Raw genomic sequence first — 14364 nt, forward strand, 5'->3', positions numbered from 1 at the left:
GGTTCACAGTCATTTACAACTAAGAGTTTTGTGAATGGTAAAGGGGATGCTGATAGTGAGCATGATAACATTGAAGATGATGATGGCAAAGATGACAGGGAAAATCAAGAGGACGGGGAGTGTGCTAGCTGTTTGGAGCCTGCCCTATGTCTGGGGCAATTATTGGGCCTAGATTGAAATGAAAATGAGGAAATGGTGGATTGTGAAGGTGAAAGTGAAGGCAACATGATGTTTGAAAGTAAGGAACGGGAGAAGGGGAAAGTGAAGGTAGATGTGTGCGGGTGAAGCTTTAGGTGAAGAGCAGCAGCATACAGGGGTTAAAAGCCAAGATTCTGGGCCAGACCTTCTGAGTTCAAATCCCAGCTCTACCACTTATAGCTTAGGTTAGTTATTCAACTTTTCTGAGCCTTGGCCTTCCCATCTGTGAAATAGGGATTATGAGAATGCCTGTCTCATGTGGTGGCTGGGGATGCCTGCAAAGTGCTGGCTCATGGTAGATACTGTATAAGGTTGTGTGATATCAAGTATTGATGGGGGTTATAGCTACATCCAGAGTGAGGGCTACAAAGCACAGCAAGCAGTGTTGGAAGGTTCAGGAGACCTTAATTGGCTCTGTCACTCACTTCACATGATTCTCCCTGTCTAGGCCTCGGTTGCCTTGTGAGTGAAACAGGAATCAGAGTGAATAATATTGAGACTTCAAAAGTTCCCCTGAGCAGTGAAGCTCTGCATGTGTGAGTGATACATCCAGGCCCAGACAGGACCCCTACAGATATGGAGGTCTAGGTGTCCATTCAGTAGACATGGCTGGAGCAGGGGTTAAACAGAGAAAGATGCTGAGCAGGTTGTACTGGCCTCCTTCTAGGGGGAATAGAGAGGTAAGAGGTGAGCTCCTGCCTGAGGGAGAAGGCTCCAGCTGCCCCTCACTCCAAGGCAGCTGCCAGGTCCCAAAGTGTAGCCCCGATGGGGCCACACTGCAGATCTCAGTTATACTGTGACTGTGGCCATGTTGACATCTGCTCAGTTATATTGTGATGGTGGCCATGTTGACATCTGCTCCCAAACTGGGCACATGTGGGGTTTCCCTAACAGAACCAGCCTTTCCCAGGTCTGCCCCTTGTTCACATTCCCACTAGTCCCTTTTTCCCTCTATGGCTAGAGGACAGAAATGGGAAGCAAAGGTCACTCATGCACAGTGTCTGACTAAACCTTTTCTGAGCCCTCTTGTTTGGAGCCTTGCCTAAGAAGGTCAGAGCCCTCTAATGCCTCCAGAACCAACAGGTGGCTCTCAGAGGCTACAGGGGAGTAATCGACCACAGAAATCCTCCTTCATTCTTGCCCCAGAGAGAGCCTGTGCTTTGGGCTCACTGGCCCCTGAAAATCAAAGGTGGAGGAGTGGGCTTGGCCTTCAGTGTCAAGGACCCTTCAGCAGTCCTTCACCTTTCCTCCTGACAAAGTGCTGTGGCCTCTCTCTCATCAGCCACTTATCCTCCTGAAGAAGGGAGAAGAGCCCCGCCATGTCCTGAATTCCAGTCCCGACTGTCACTCATGTTTGTTCTATGGCTATGGCACGATTTCCATCCAGAAGCCGAGGCCTGCCTGGTGGTGTCTGCCCTCCACCTATCCCTGTCTCAGGTCCAATCCACTTGAGCTTGGTAGACTTCGAGCTGTATGTTTGTACCTTTGCATCTGGTTGGTACTTAGAAGACATAATACAAATATTAACAATCTGCTTATTGAGCTCTTACTACATGCCAGTCTTTATGCTAGATGTTCCACATGCGTTATCTCACTGAATCCTCATTTGCAGGTGAGGAAACAGGCTTAGAGAGGTTAGGTCAGTTGTTCAAGGTCATACAGTTGAAAAGCATCAGAGTCTAGATTCACATACCTCCTGATGCCAAGGCTGAGCTCTTACCCACCTGGATGGACATGAGGTCTCCTTCCTGACACTCAGTCAAAAGGGTGTGCTGAAGACTGCATGGAAAATCAAGGAGCGGCCACTCATAGGCCTCGGATCCTCCCGTCTACTTGTGATCTCCTATCTACCTAAAACTGTCCAGAAAGCACCCCAGGAAAGCTGGAGCAGAGCCCAGGGCTACCCAGACAGCTCGAGGAGGCCACCAAGTCTCTGCTGAGTCAGCAAACCCCCATCTTTAGGCCCCACCATGAGCTTACCCTAAGAACTCCCCAGACACCTCTTTTTAGCCCTTGCTTCTCCATCAAAGTGACTCTCCACCCCTCTTCCTCATCACCTCTTCTACCTCCAGAACATTCTCTGAAGCATTCCCAGGCTCTCTTTTCCTTGTTGCCCCAGATCCGAAAAGTTATATTGGTCCAACCTGCAAATCTCCCAGTTGGGCCTGTCTTTGGGGTCCCAGCTTCAGACACATCTTTGCATCATGCCCGTAATCTATGAATCAAATGAAGACTTGAGCCCCCTCGTGGCTTCTCTGGACCCCCATCTCCCAGCAGCTTCTCCTTGCTCACCAGCTGCACGATGCAGTCAGGGGAGGGAGGTGGACCAACAGAAACCAACTTGTTTCTGAGGCTGGAAAACAGAACTGTGCGAAATTAACAGGCTGAGAAATGTCTGTTCAGCTCCTGTTTGTTTTGCACCCTCAGTCTTTCTCTCTGAAGCTCCCTTCTCCTGCCCTGGCTACCTCCGTGGGCTCCCTCACCCCCACCATTCAGCGTGGGTGCCCGGGGGCTAGGGGTTGCATCTTGGTGTGTGTGCTCCCTGTGTGTGTTCCTGCGTGTGTGTATGTTTAGGGATGGCAGACCTGCCCCTCCTTCCTAGGCAGCTTAGCCAGAAATGCCAGAGGCAGAGACAATTGTGCGGGTGGGGATGCTGAGCACAGAGCCGATAGAGCCCGCGGGCAGGCAGAGAAGCACCACACAAGAAATTGATTCCATTAAAAAGTAATCTTAAATTTAATAAAAGTTATGATTTGATTATAGCCACAGAACCTACAGGCAAGAGGAAAGGGGGTGGATTCTAGTGATGGATAAACAGAAAGAGGGAAAAAAGGTGGGGGAGGGGCAGGGGAGAGATGCTTAGGTTTGGATGGATGAGAGAATGGAAAGACCTGGGGGTGGGGTAGGAAACCATTTTCTTTCCTTCAGAGGGAAGAAAAAAGCCTGTGGCTGGTTTCCAAAGAAGAAGCAGAGTGAAGAGTGAGTGAAGATTCAAGGAGCTCTCAGGAGATAGAGCAGTTAGAGGAGGCTGGGGCGTGGAGGCAAGACCTGGGAGAGGTGGCTATGCAGGAAAGATGGCCCTGAGCCCTGGGAAGGTAGATAAGGAACATAGAGCACCAGTTTAGCAGCCAGGCAATCCTGGGTTTAGATTCCAAGTCAGCCTCTTTCTAGTAGCATGCCTTAACTTTCAGACCCTCATTGTCTTCATCTGCTAAATGGAGCTATGGAGATAGGACCTAACACACAAGGTGGTCATGAGGATGAATGAAACTGTGCAGGTGTGGTATCTGGCATCTCCTAGGTGCTCAATAAAGGATAGTTCCCTTCCCATCCCTCCCCCACTGAGGGCCATGGCCCCCACCCTGTCCCCTCCCATTTATTTGCAAGCACCGGTCAATCCCAGTCCTTTTTAAAATTATTTTTGCAGTGGTGGGACTGAGTGGCCTTTGTCTCCCATCTCAATGTAGAGAGTTGGTTCTCCTGGGTAGACTCATAGTTTGTCTTCATCCATCTCTCTAGAGCATGAGTAGGGCGTGGGGAAAGCAGGGCAGCCACTCACTCTAGGACCCAGTCCATTATGGGCTAAGGGACCATCTGGAGAACACATTTTCCCCCTCCCCACCCAGTGCTTTTTCTCTCCCCCACAGGCATAGAGCTAGAACTCCCCCAACCCCTGAGAAGTATCCCTAGCCCTCGGCCACTATAATCAGCTCGTTACACACAGCATTTGGCTGTCATGCAAGGCTCCTCTTAGTTCCTTCCAGCAATCCTGGGCCCAGCAGAAGGATCCAGGGGCCTGCAGGGTCAGCACCAACACCTGTGAGTCCGGCCTGGGAAAGAAGCCAGGACATCACTGTGAGATGCTAAGTGAGGTGAGAGCCAGAAATCTCAGCTACCCTGGAGTCTAGGAATTGGGAACCAGGAAATAGAGTTGCAGTAACAGGAATCTCCAGGGGATACAAGAAATCATTCTGGAGATGTGACCAGTTCTGATCAGTCGTCTCCCTTTCCAGGCTGTTTCAGCAAAGTAGCTCCACCTGAATTCGTTCTTACCTTTTGGCATATTAAAGACACCTGCTGGTTGGAGACATTGAGGAAGCTGGACTGGTGGTATTAGCATCTCCATTTTATTGATGAAGAAATTGAGATCAGGAAGGGTAAGTTATTTTCCTCAGACCACACAGCTTTTAATAGATGAATCTGGGACTGAAAACCAAGTATGCAGACTCCCAATACAGAGCTCGTTCTTCCAGGCCCCCCCAGCCTCCCTAACCAAGCCGTCACTCACCATGACCACATTTACTAGAGCCCTTGTCACCATTGCTGTCACTATGCTGTCACCATACTGCTCAGCTCCACCTTTTTTTGCCAAAATCTCCACCCTGGCCACCCACTGCAGCAGCCCCTGGGCTCACACATCCATCCCTTTCCAGGAAGGGCAGCCTAGTCCTGGATTCTCATGTCCCATGAAGTCTCCAGAAGGAAGAAATTATAACCCCGAAGGTTGGGGGAAGGCACTTAGGGAGAGTGGAGTACAGTGACTTGCAGCTAAGAGGCTCTCAGCGCTGCTTGGGGATCTGACTGGGACTATGGACACAGTTTGGCCATCACCCCCAAAGGATGGCCACCGTTGCCAGTGCTTTGTATCTCCTCATGAGCTACGCTTCCCCCTGGACTGAGATGGACAGGCCACCTCCTGGGCCGGAGTCTCCAGCAGGGCAGCCCTGTAGCTTTCTATATGCACGCACACGTGTTGGCTCTCGGAGACACAGATTCATGCTGTTGCCCACTCTCAGCCCTGTCTGCTGTACGTGTTCTTGCTATGTTCTCCACGCAAAGAGTGGTCCAGCACTCCCTATGATAAAATCCATCCATCCCACTCTTCTTCGTCAGGAGGGTTCCTGCCTGCCAGCCCCCTCTGCAGAGACTGAGAACATGGAGGGATGTGGCTGGGGTGAAAGGAACATTTAGTGAAAGGTCCTTCAGTGGATGTCACCAGGCTGTGTTCTTAAAAGCAGATCCTTATGCTTTACTTTAAATGGTCCCTAGCTCCAAGAATTGCCTGAGTGACCTTTAGAAGGAGCCACCGTGGAGTCCTAACTTATACATGACATTCGCTAATAAATCACCTTCTCTGGCCTCTCCCCAGAGCTGGCCTCCATGATGAGTGCAAAAAAGAGGTCCAGACAGGGAAAGGGCACTAACATTGGCCAAGAGCCTACTGTGTGCCAGGCTGGTGCTAGAGGCTTGACCTACAGGATGTCATTTGATCCTTGTAACGGCCTTGTGAGGAGGTTCTTATGATCCCTCACTTTGCAGTTAAGGAAACAGAAGCTCAGGTGGGTTAAGCGACTTATCCAAGATCACACAGGAAGAAGGTGGAAGAGCTAGGATTTGAACCTGAACATGTAGACTTTGATTTGAACCTGAATATGGACTTGAAAGCCCATGCTCTTTCCACCCCGGGTGACTTTCATCTCTGGTTCAACCCCGGAGAGGGCTCCTTCACAGGAAAAATGTTTCTACTCCAACTTGGCAGCATCTTTCAAAATGAAAAATTCATACACACTTTGAGCCAGCAATCTCTCTTCTAGGAATGAATCCTCAAGAATGAATCCTATATGTGCACAAGGTGTATTAGGTGTTCACTGCACAAAATGTGTTAGGTGTTGTTGTTTGCAAGCATAATAACCCAGAAACGACATAAATGTCCATCAGTAAAGAAGTGGATAAATAAACACAATTACCATATAGCTGTAAGAAAGGATGAGGCAGGTTTTAACTGGACCGACATGGAAAGCTCTCTAAAACACAGTAATGGGGGATAGAAATGACAATACTTGAATATGGTATATATCTATACATATTATATATAAAACATATATGCATTTTGTTCATGTAGTTTTCTTTTAAGGCATCAGTTTTGTTTTGTTTTGTTTTGTTTTGTTTTCCCAGTGAGGGGAAATAGGAAAAGGTGGAGAAAGATAAAAAGAGAAATAACTTCCAAGCCTCAGGAACTGACCTTCCCCACTCCCTGTCTTTTCTTCCTTTAGGGCCGTATCCTCCTCTCACCCTTCAGAGCTCTCAGTGCAGACGCCAGAGTGCCTGAGACAAGGGAAGGGAATTTCTTATCAACCCCGGGCATGACTTCCTCCAACCATCCACATCCCCACCTGCTACGTCCTACAAGCACTGAAAATAAGGCCTGAAGCTGGTGGTCCTAGGAGGTCATTTCATTAGGTTATACTCAATGGGATTTCAGTGCATCTTGCCTCTAAAGGGTAAGGGGGACAGTGGGGAGTCACTCTCTTTGGGCTGCGTCTTGTGATATGTTGGAGCTGTGCAACCTAGACCACATATGAGTCAAGCTTGTGACTTAGTTCCTCCTTCTGGTTCTTGTTTATCACTAAGTTTAGTATCCTGTAAATCAGATGAAACCTGGGGACAATTGATAAGGAAGGGGTCGAGGGGCGGGGGGGAGGGTGGCGGTGCAGAACACATGTGATAAACAGGGGTTGGTTGAATGTTTTCATTTGTCTTTAAAGATACGTCTCGGGATGAGGTTTACGTCATAAGAGCTGTTTATAGGGACATCCATTGCAACTAGGTGCTGTCAAGATAAACTCCAACTGACTGTGCCTTCTTCCCCACCCACATAGAGACGACCCTGCCCAGACTGAGGGCACTCAGACGAACTTCTATCATTATGCAGATAGACAGCCTCTGTAGCAGTAAAAAAGCTTTCACCCCACCTCAGATTGGCCTGGAGAATCAACTTTGGTTGTGTGTTCTCTCCAATAAACTCTGGTATTCCTGTTTTGCTGTTGAATGCCAGTTCTGTTATCCTAATGGACCAGCCCTCTCTCTGCCCACCACATACCTGCCTTCCCATCGGATTTGGTTCTCTCTCTCCTGTTTCTCTAAGCTGACTTAGAGTCTCTTGGATGCAAATTCAACTCAAACCGGCTTAAGCTTTTTGCTCACATAATTGAAAAGCCCAAGGATAGACAGCAGGTGTAGCTGGATCCAGGCACTCAGACAATGCCGTCTGGCATGTCTCTCTCCAACTCTCAGCTCTGCTCTCCTTCATGTTAGCTTTACTTTCTGGTAGCCACTCTTCAGGTGGTGTAAGCAGGTCCAGACTTAAACCTACCGACATGCCAACCCCAATAGAAAGAAAGCACTCCTTTTCTCATAATTCACCAAAAGATCCAGTGTTGATCTTACTACGTCAGCCTTTATTGAATCATGTGGCCCAGGGATGGAAAGCACAGATGGGCCAGCTCCAGTCACGTGCCCATCCTGGGATCCGGGGTCCAGTCAAGTAAAGCCAGACCTTTCTAAACCACAGGGACAGACAGAGGACATGGATGGTTCCCTAGGGCAAATCTGGTCATGCTCAGCAGCAGAAGCAGAAGCAAATCAACATGACACTGACTGGACGAGGTCTTCGTCTCTCAAGATCTTACTTTTCTCTTGTAGAAAACTGGGTGCGATGTCCAGATCGGATTCTCTGCTCCTGCACACTCCCGCAGCCTGGTTTCTTTTCATAGCCTTGGGCAAGTTAAAGCAGCTCCCAGATCTTTCTGTGTTTCCACTGCTTTCCCCATTTCTGCTCTCAGTGGTACAGGAAGGACGAGGAGGAAGAAAAGAGAAGGGAAGAGGTGGGATGGGAAAGGAAGAGAAGTGAAGAGCAACAGAGACAGAGAAAGGGAGGGAGGCAGACGCTCATGAGCAAACTTCCCAGGCTGTGCTGGTGCTGGGCACCTTGGCCCACCCCCACCCTGCCCACACCCCCCAGCCTGTGAGTGGTGCGTCACAGCTCAGCTGTGCCAGCACCCTGGCCAGGCTGGGCTCCAAGCCTCCGCAGCTTTGTCAGGGTATCATTATCCCCATTCTGTGGCTCTCATCACCTGGAGGTTCTTTCTTCTCTTCTGGCCCACACCCCAAACCTGCACACAGGTGCCTCTCTGCTTGCCTCCTGCCAGGCTTTTGGTTCCTGGTAATTGCCACCTTTTTTACAGCCCTCTCCACTGCCACATAGTCCATGCCATTGTCTGTCTCAATGCCAGCCCGGCCCCAAGCCCATTTCTCCTCTCCTCCTGTCTCCCTCCAACTGGGTTCTCCATTCTTGGTCTAGAGAGAGCCAATGCCTCAGCTCCAGGGAGCCTCTTTGTCCTCTCCAGGAGAACAAAGGTGGAAATGCCAGAAGCTGGAGGTTAGAGGAGGCACCACCGAGATGCTAGATTGATGACCTAGTGAGAACTGAGCCCCAGAATTGGTCTGTGATGCACCGAGTCTTCATAGCTTCAGGTTGGCTGCTCCTTAACTGCTTATCCCATACTCAAGACTTTGCTGGTTGCCCCGTACTAAGGATCCACTTTCCCTGGGCCCCATGTCTTGTCTAGTTGTACAACTTTCACCTGGGTTTTAGGAGACAGCAAGAGCTGTGAGATCTGCCTCCAATTCACTATGTAAACCTTGGACAACTCTCTTCCCCTCTGGGGTCTTCAGCTGCTCCACAATGAAGACGTTGAAACTAGATCAGGGATGTAAATTCTAACACAGATGCCACCATTTCTAATCCAGTGCCTGTGGCAGACATTGCTAATCAATAACAGCACTCTCTTCTCGGGACACACTCCCAGCAGCTGCTATTCATCATTCAGCTTTAGTCCGTGACTTGAAACTTCGTTCCCATTCTTGGACTGCTTGATCTCTAAGGGCCCTTCCAACACTGACAGTCAAGGATTCTTTTGGCCTGGTTGAATCAATAGCACTTTCCCTACGGCCCATTTCTCCCTCCAGCTCATCTTTTGATCACTCCAATCCCTTCCTCTCTGCCATATTGCCTTATTTCTAAGTTCCCGCTGCAGATTCCATGCAAACCCTAGGTGATGTCTGGGTCTCCAAGGTTCTGTTCACTGTCACTCAACTTCAGGCTCCTTGAAAGTTACATTTTCCAGGCAGTCACACTTACACATGTTGGGTGGTTCCGTGGCATTGGCTCGGGGGAGGGAGGCTGCGATAGAGATTTCAGAGACGGTCAGAGGAGGAGCAGGCACGATGTGACCAGAGACATATTAAGAAAGAGATAACTGGTTGGGCAGACAAAGGGGCTAGAGTTAAATTTATATATCAAGGCCAAACTGGTAGGAATGGGGAGAGGGAGTTTGAATGGAATTTATCCTGAACCCCAAGGTCACAGTGGGAGGGAGGACCAGGTAGGACTTAAAAGCCAAGGACAAAAGGAACATATATAAATTAGTAGCTCAGCTGGCAAACATGAAAGGGACAGAGGGGCTCTTTGGGGGCAAGGATTTATCAAGAATTGCAATAATGAGATTGACTTACAGTGGGGGCTTCATGAGCATTAAAGCACCCACTAGTTATTGATCAGAGAAGTTTGATACAGGAAGGTGAGTGCTGGCCAGCAGCAAATTAGAGGCTTAAAGCAAAGCCAGACCCAGGTTGTAGGACATGTCTATCTCTTCAGAACAGCCTGGAGAAGTTTTAGAATTTTGGGAAATCCTGCCAGTTTATCTGAGGGGCATGTGTACTTCTGGGACATACGCAACGATCAATCAGCTGGGAGCAGAGTGGCCACAAGAAAGTCACTTATCTGTGGGCCTGGGTTCAAATCCCAGCTCATCTACTTACTATGAGAATTTGGCCTCAGTGTTTTCAACTGTACAATGAGAATGAATAGCATGAAACTCATAGGTCTTTGCAAATATTAAATGTGTGTAAAGTGCTCAGCACGGTGTCAGGCTGGTGGCTGACAACAAACAGTAGCTGCTACACTAATAACGTTAGCATTGTTATTACCATTGGTGACACATCCAAGGGGTCCCTTGAGCCATCTCCCTAATTCGCTTGTAGTGTATGTGCCAAGTGCTGGCCTAAGTGTTTACCTGTTACCAGCTTTAATGGTAAGATTCTGCCAGGCACACCACCTAATTCCCATGGAATAGATAAATTTGGTCTAAATCCAAAAGGCTGTAATTCAACATGCCTTCTCTTGGGTGGGGATTGTGTATGGTATAGCAAGAGCTGGACAGCTCCCCTCGGCCCACAGGAAGAACTCATTTTTCCCCAAGATGCAAAAGCCAAGTGGGGAAAGAGCACTATGTCTTGGCTACAGGCTAGGAAAAGGCCCCAAGAAGCTGACTAGAGAGGGAAGCCAGTCTGTGTTTCCTTCCCAGTCATGCTGTGTTCGGATCCAGACAGGCTGCCAGCCCTGCCCAGCCCTGCCCAGCCCTTTGAACTCCCCAAGGAAATGAGAAGGTAAACGGGGCTTCTACTGCTGCCATGAGGCTGCTGCAGGAGGCTGTCTGTCTGGGGTTAGCAAGGGTCAGCCAGGTCTGTGGGCTGCAGTCAGGATGCCTGTCACTGGGGACAGGGATCTAGGGATGAGGCTGATGGGACAACTTCACAGATGCCCTGAAGCTGGCCTTTATGATGCTTTCCAAAGACTTGAACTATAAGTAGCTGGGAGTGGAAGGAGCCAGAGATCATCTGACCCCGTGGGTTGTGCCCATGTCTGTGCCACACCGTGCAGAGAGGAAGCCCAGGCCAGTGGAGGAAATCCAGGCCAGCACAGGAAACAAATCCTGCCTCCCAGCAGGCTTCTAAGAACACTGGGCATGCGAGTGGTGCCCACCAGAGCCTTGAGACCAGTCAATTTCAAGATGTCCCTCCAGCAGGGCGCCATATCCTAGGGCCACAACACAGAAACCGAGAGGACAAGGCTGTGGAATCACACGGTCATGAGTTCAAGTCCAGCTTTGCCATTTACCAGTGTGATCTAGGGATAGGGCCAGCTCAGTGAGAATCTGTGCCTCGGTTTCCTCACCTATAAGTTAAGAATGATAAAAATGGGCTCCTCAGAGGATTAAGTAAGAAAGATACAGATGTAGTATTTATCCCAGGTCTGGCACATAGTAAGTGCTTGAAAAATGGTGGCTATTCTTCTGATTATAACTATTGTTTGTGAGGTCCCAAAGTGTACTGTGATTGAACAGTTAAAACCATTTCAGCCAGGAAGTCCATAAGAACCAGTGTGGGAGTGGATCTCACCAAAGTCTAGTGTGATTTTTTTCCCAGTCCTTCTGCCACCCTGAGGAAGTGGCCTGGGCTGGCCATAGAGGGGCCTGAGTGTCTCTTCAGGCCACTGCAGAGCCCCCTTTCCAAGGCCTTCCGATCACAGCTGGGAAAGACAGAGATCTCAGATGACGCTCTTCCCGGACTCCCTTTGGCCTCTGTCCTGGCCAAGGTCCAGGAGGAGGCAGAGGGATGGGGAATAGATGTCTCTGAACAGCGCTGCCCAAAGTGGGCAACGGGGCAGGGGAGAGGCCCCCCACCTGCTGGAACTTCCCTGGGTTTTAATCCTGACCATAGGGGTAAGCAGCTCACCACTTCACCAAGCAACTGCTGAGAAAACAGGAGAGCGGCAGCTCATGATGACAGTCAAGGGAAGCCACTAGGAGACCCCAGACCTCTTTGTCAGGGACCTTAGCTCAAGAGCCCCACCCAGCAGGGAGCTGTTCCCCGTCCTGTGCCCGTCCTCCACAGATGCCTTCTTTCTCTTTAACGACAGACTGTGTTCCTGTGTTTACCAGGGAGTGAGGGGAGCTGCTGTGTCTGGTATTTCTCTGTACACTGGCCCTTCCTTGCCCCCCACCCCAACGGATGTCTGGGCTGGATTGTACATTTCCGGGAGTTGCCTACTTGAATCTCGGGCTTTTATTTTTAGAAGATTACAAAGACAGGGGCTGGGAGGAGAAGCCTGGGGGCCCAGAGCTGAGTGGAGGAAGAAGCTCAGGGGCCTGAATTTGGTGATTGTGGGATGGGAGTGGAGTTAGACACTAAAGGGAGTAAGTGAGATAGTGGGAAAAATGAGGTGAGGAAGGAGGAGGAGAATCCCACTCTCCCAGCACCCTGAACAGAGATGGAGTCTTTACCAGCTGGGGTGGGGAGGGCTGGCATGTGGAGGGGGATGGGTCAAGGGTCACCTTTCTGGCATGTAGCTGGATCCCCAGGGAGGCTGAGGAGCCTGGGAAAGAGACTGAGAAAGTCCTTCCCCTCCCCCATGCCCCCAGGGCTTTGGGACTGGGAGAGCAGCTTCCTGCACAGACAACTCCTCAGCCTCCACGCCCCCCACAACTCCCCACCAGCTAGGGATGTCTTAACCCTTCTGGTGCTGGTATCAAGGAAAGCAGAGAGCAACACAGATGTGCACACATTTTCTCCCGGGCATGACCCAAATGTTGAGTCCCACACAAGTGGGCCTGACACTTGCTGCCTTGCTCAATACACTCATCCTGGAGTCCCAACCCCAAAGCCCCAGATTGCCTGAAGGGCAAGAATTTCATTGGTTCTCTTCTCCCAGAGTGCAGAGGGAGGGAAATGGGGACTCTTTCCTTAGGGATGGTTGTTACAAGCTCTGCTCCTTCACTGGTGGGTGATGAGGGGACATCAGACAGAACTCAGAGTTTACAGGGTTAAAGTCCCCATCTTGTGATGGATGGGAGGCCCCCTGACTGAGGGAAACTTGCCTTAAAGTCAAGAGACCTGGTTTGTCTGCCTGACCCTCTTGTGACCTTGGGGACTTACATCTCTCTGGGCTTCAGATGCAGCCTCTGAAAAACAGTAGGAAATCAGACCAGAGATGGTCTGGTGTTCTAAGGGGCAGACCTTTCTTTGGCCCTTCATTTCCTGGAGTCCCCAGACCAAGACAGCCCCAAGTGCACAGACACTGAACTTCAGAGCTCTTTTCTCCACCTGCTCCATGGAGGCAGAAAGCCATGTGCTGTCTCCACCTGTGTGCCCAGCTTAGTGCCTTGCACACATGCCTGTGGATGACATTATGTGAGGACTTATGCAATAAGCAATAAATGGACCACCCAACTTTGACTTAGGGATAGGATGTCTTTTTCTTCTTCCATTGCTTCCTCAAAAGCTTTAGACTAGGAGTCAGAAAGACCTGGCCTGCAGTTAAGTCCTGACTGTCACTCACCAGCTGTGAGGCTCTGGGCAAGCCACAATGCCCCTTCAAGGCTCAGTTTCACTTATTTGTAAAGTAGGGATTAGAAATAAAACAACTACCTTATAAATGTGTCAGGATAAATCCAAAGAGCCTTTGTAAACTCTAAAGTGATATGCAAAAGCAAGAAGTATTGCTATCAGTAATATTGTTGATTCTAGACCTAATTCAGGGGTAGTACAAAGTGTGGAGGTTTTATGAGCCAGAGATGTCTTGATAGTTGTGGGATCTTGGGTGAGTTTCTTAAGCTCTCTAAGCCTCAATTTTCTCATCTTCGAAATGGGGATTATAATAGCAAAGAGTTGTTATGAATATAAATGAGAGAGTAGAGTGAAGTCCTCACACAATGTCCTCCATAGGCTGGGACTTTAAGCAAAATGACATATACCAAAACCACTTTTACCATAGGCTAATTGATACAAACAAGAGTTAAGTTCCTAGGATATCTCGATGTTATAAGGAAACGGTTAAACGACGTTATTCGAGACTTGCTATACACATTAATGGTTTGCACAGTGCCAGGCGCATGATGACCCCACAAATAGTGGCTACTATTAGTTTTACTTTCCCCCAGGAATTTCTCGGGCTGCTTCACCCCCACACTCCCACTTGGAGATGGTTTCTTCACCCATCTTTCTTGTATGATGACAGTTATTTCCAGCCTCATTTGGATGAAAATGTATCTCAAAGAAACTGCCTTTCTTGCAGCCCTTAGAAGAGGCAGAGCAAGAGTGAGTGTTGTTCAAGGGAGGCCAAAGGATGAGGGCTCTGTGAAGGACTGTGTGGCAGCCAGGGGTGACAGATGGGGGTCAGAGGCTGTCTCAGCACCCCCTACCAGCCGCCAGGATTGAGGCCACTTTGCCTGCCAGGCGGACCTCATCGATGCTGGGAGCTGCTTATCAGGTTAGAGCGGAGTCGCTGTCTCTGGCTGTCTCTGCACATTACCCGACCCATCCGTCCTGTTCTCCTGTGTGCCCTGCCTGCCCCCAGCTCTGCCTGCGCTAACTAGTTAATTGGATCTTGGCTAACCTGGTTATGGGCTAAGTCAGCCCAGCTCCTCTGCCTCCAGAAGCCAGGGCGGGGGCAGAATAGAGCAGCTGTGCATGTGTGTGCGTGAGCAT

The sequence above is a fragment of the Pteropus vampyrus genome, unplaced genomic scaffold (genome assembly GCF_000151845.1).
Source record: "Pteropus vampyrus isolate Shadow unplaced genomic scaffold, Pvam_2.0 Scaffold134, whole genome shotgun sequence".
Lineage (NCBI taxonomy): Eukaryota > Metazoa > Chordata > Mammalia > Chiroptera > Pteropodidae > Pteropus > Pteropus vampyrus.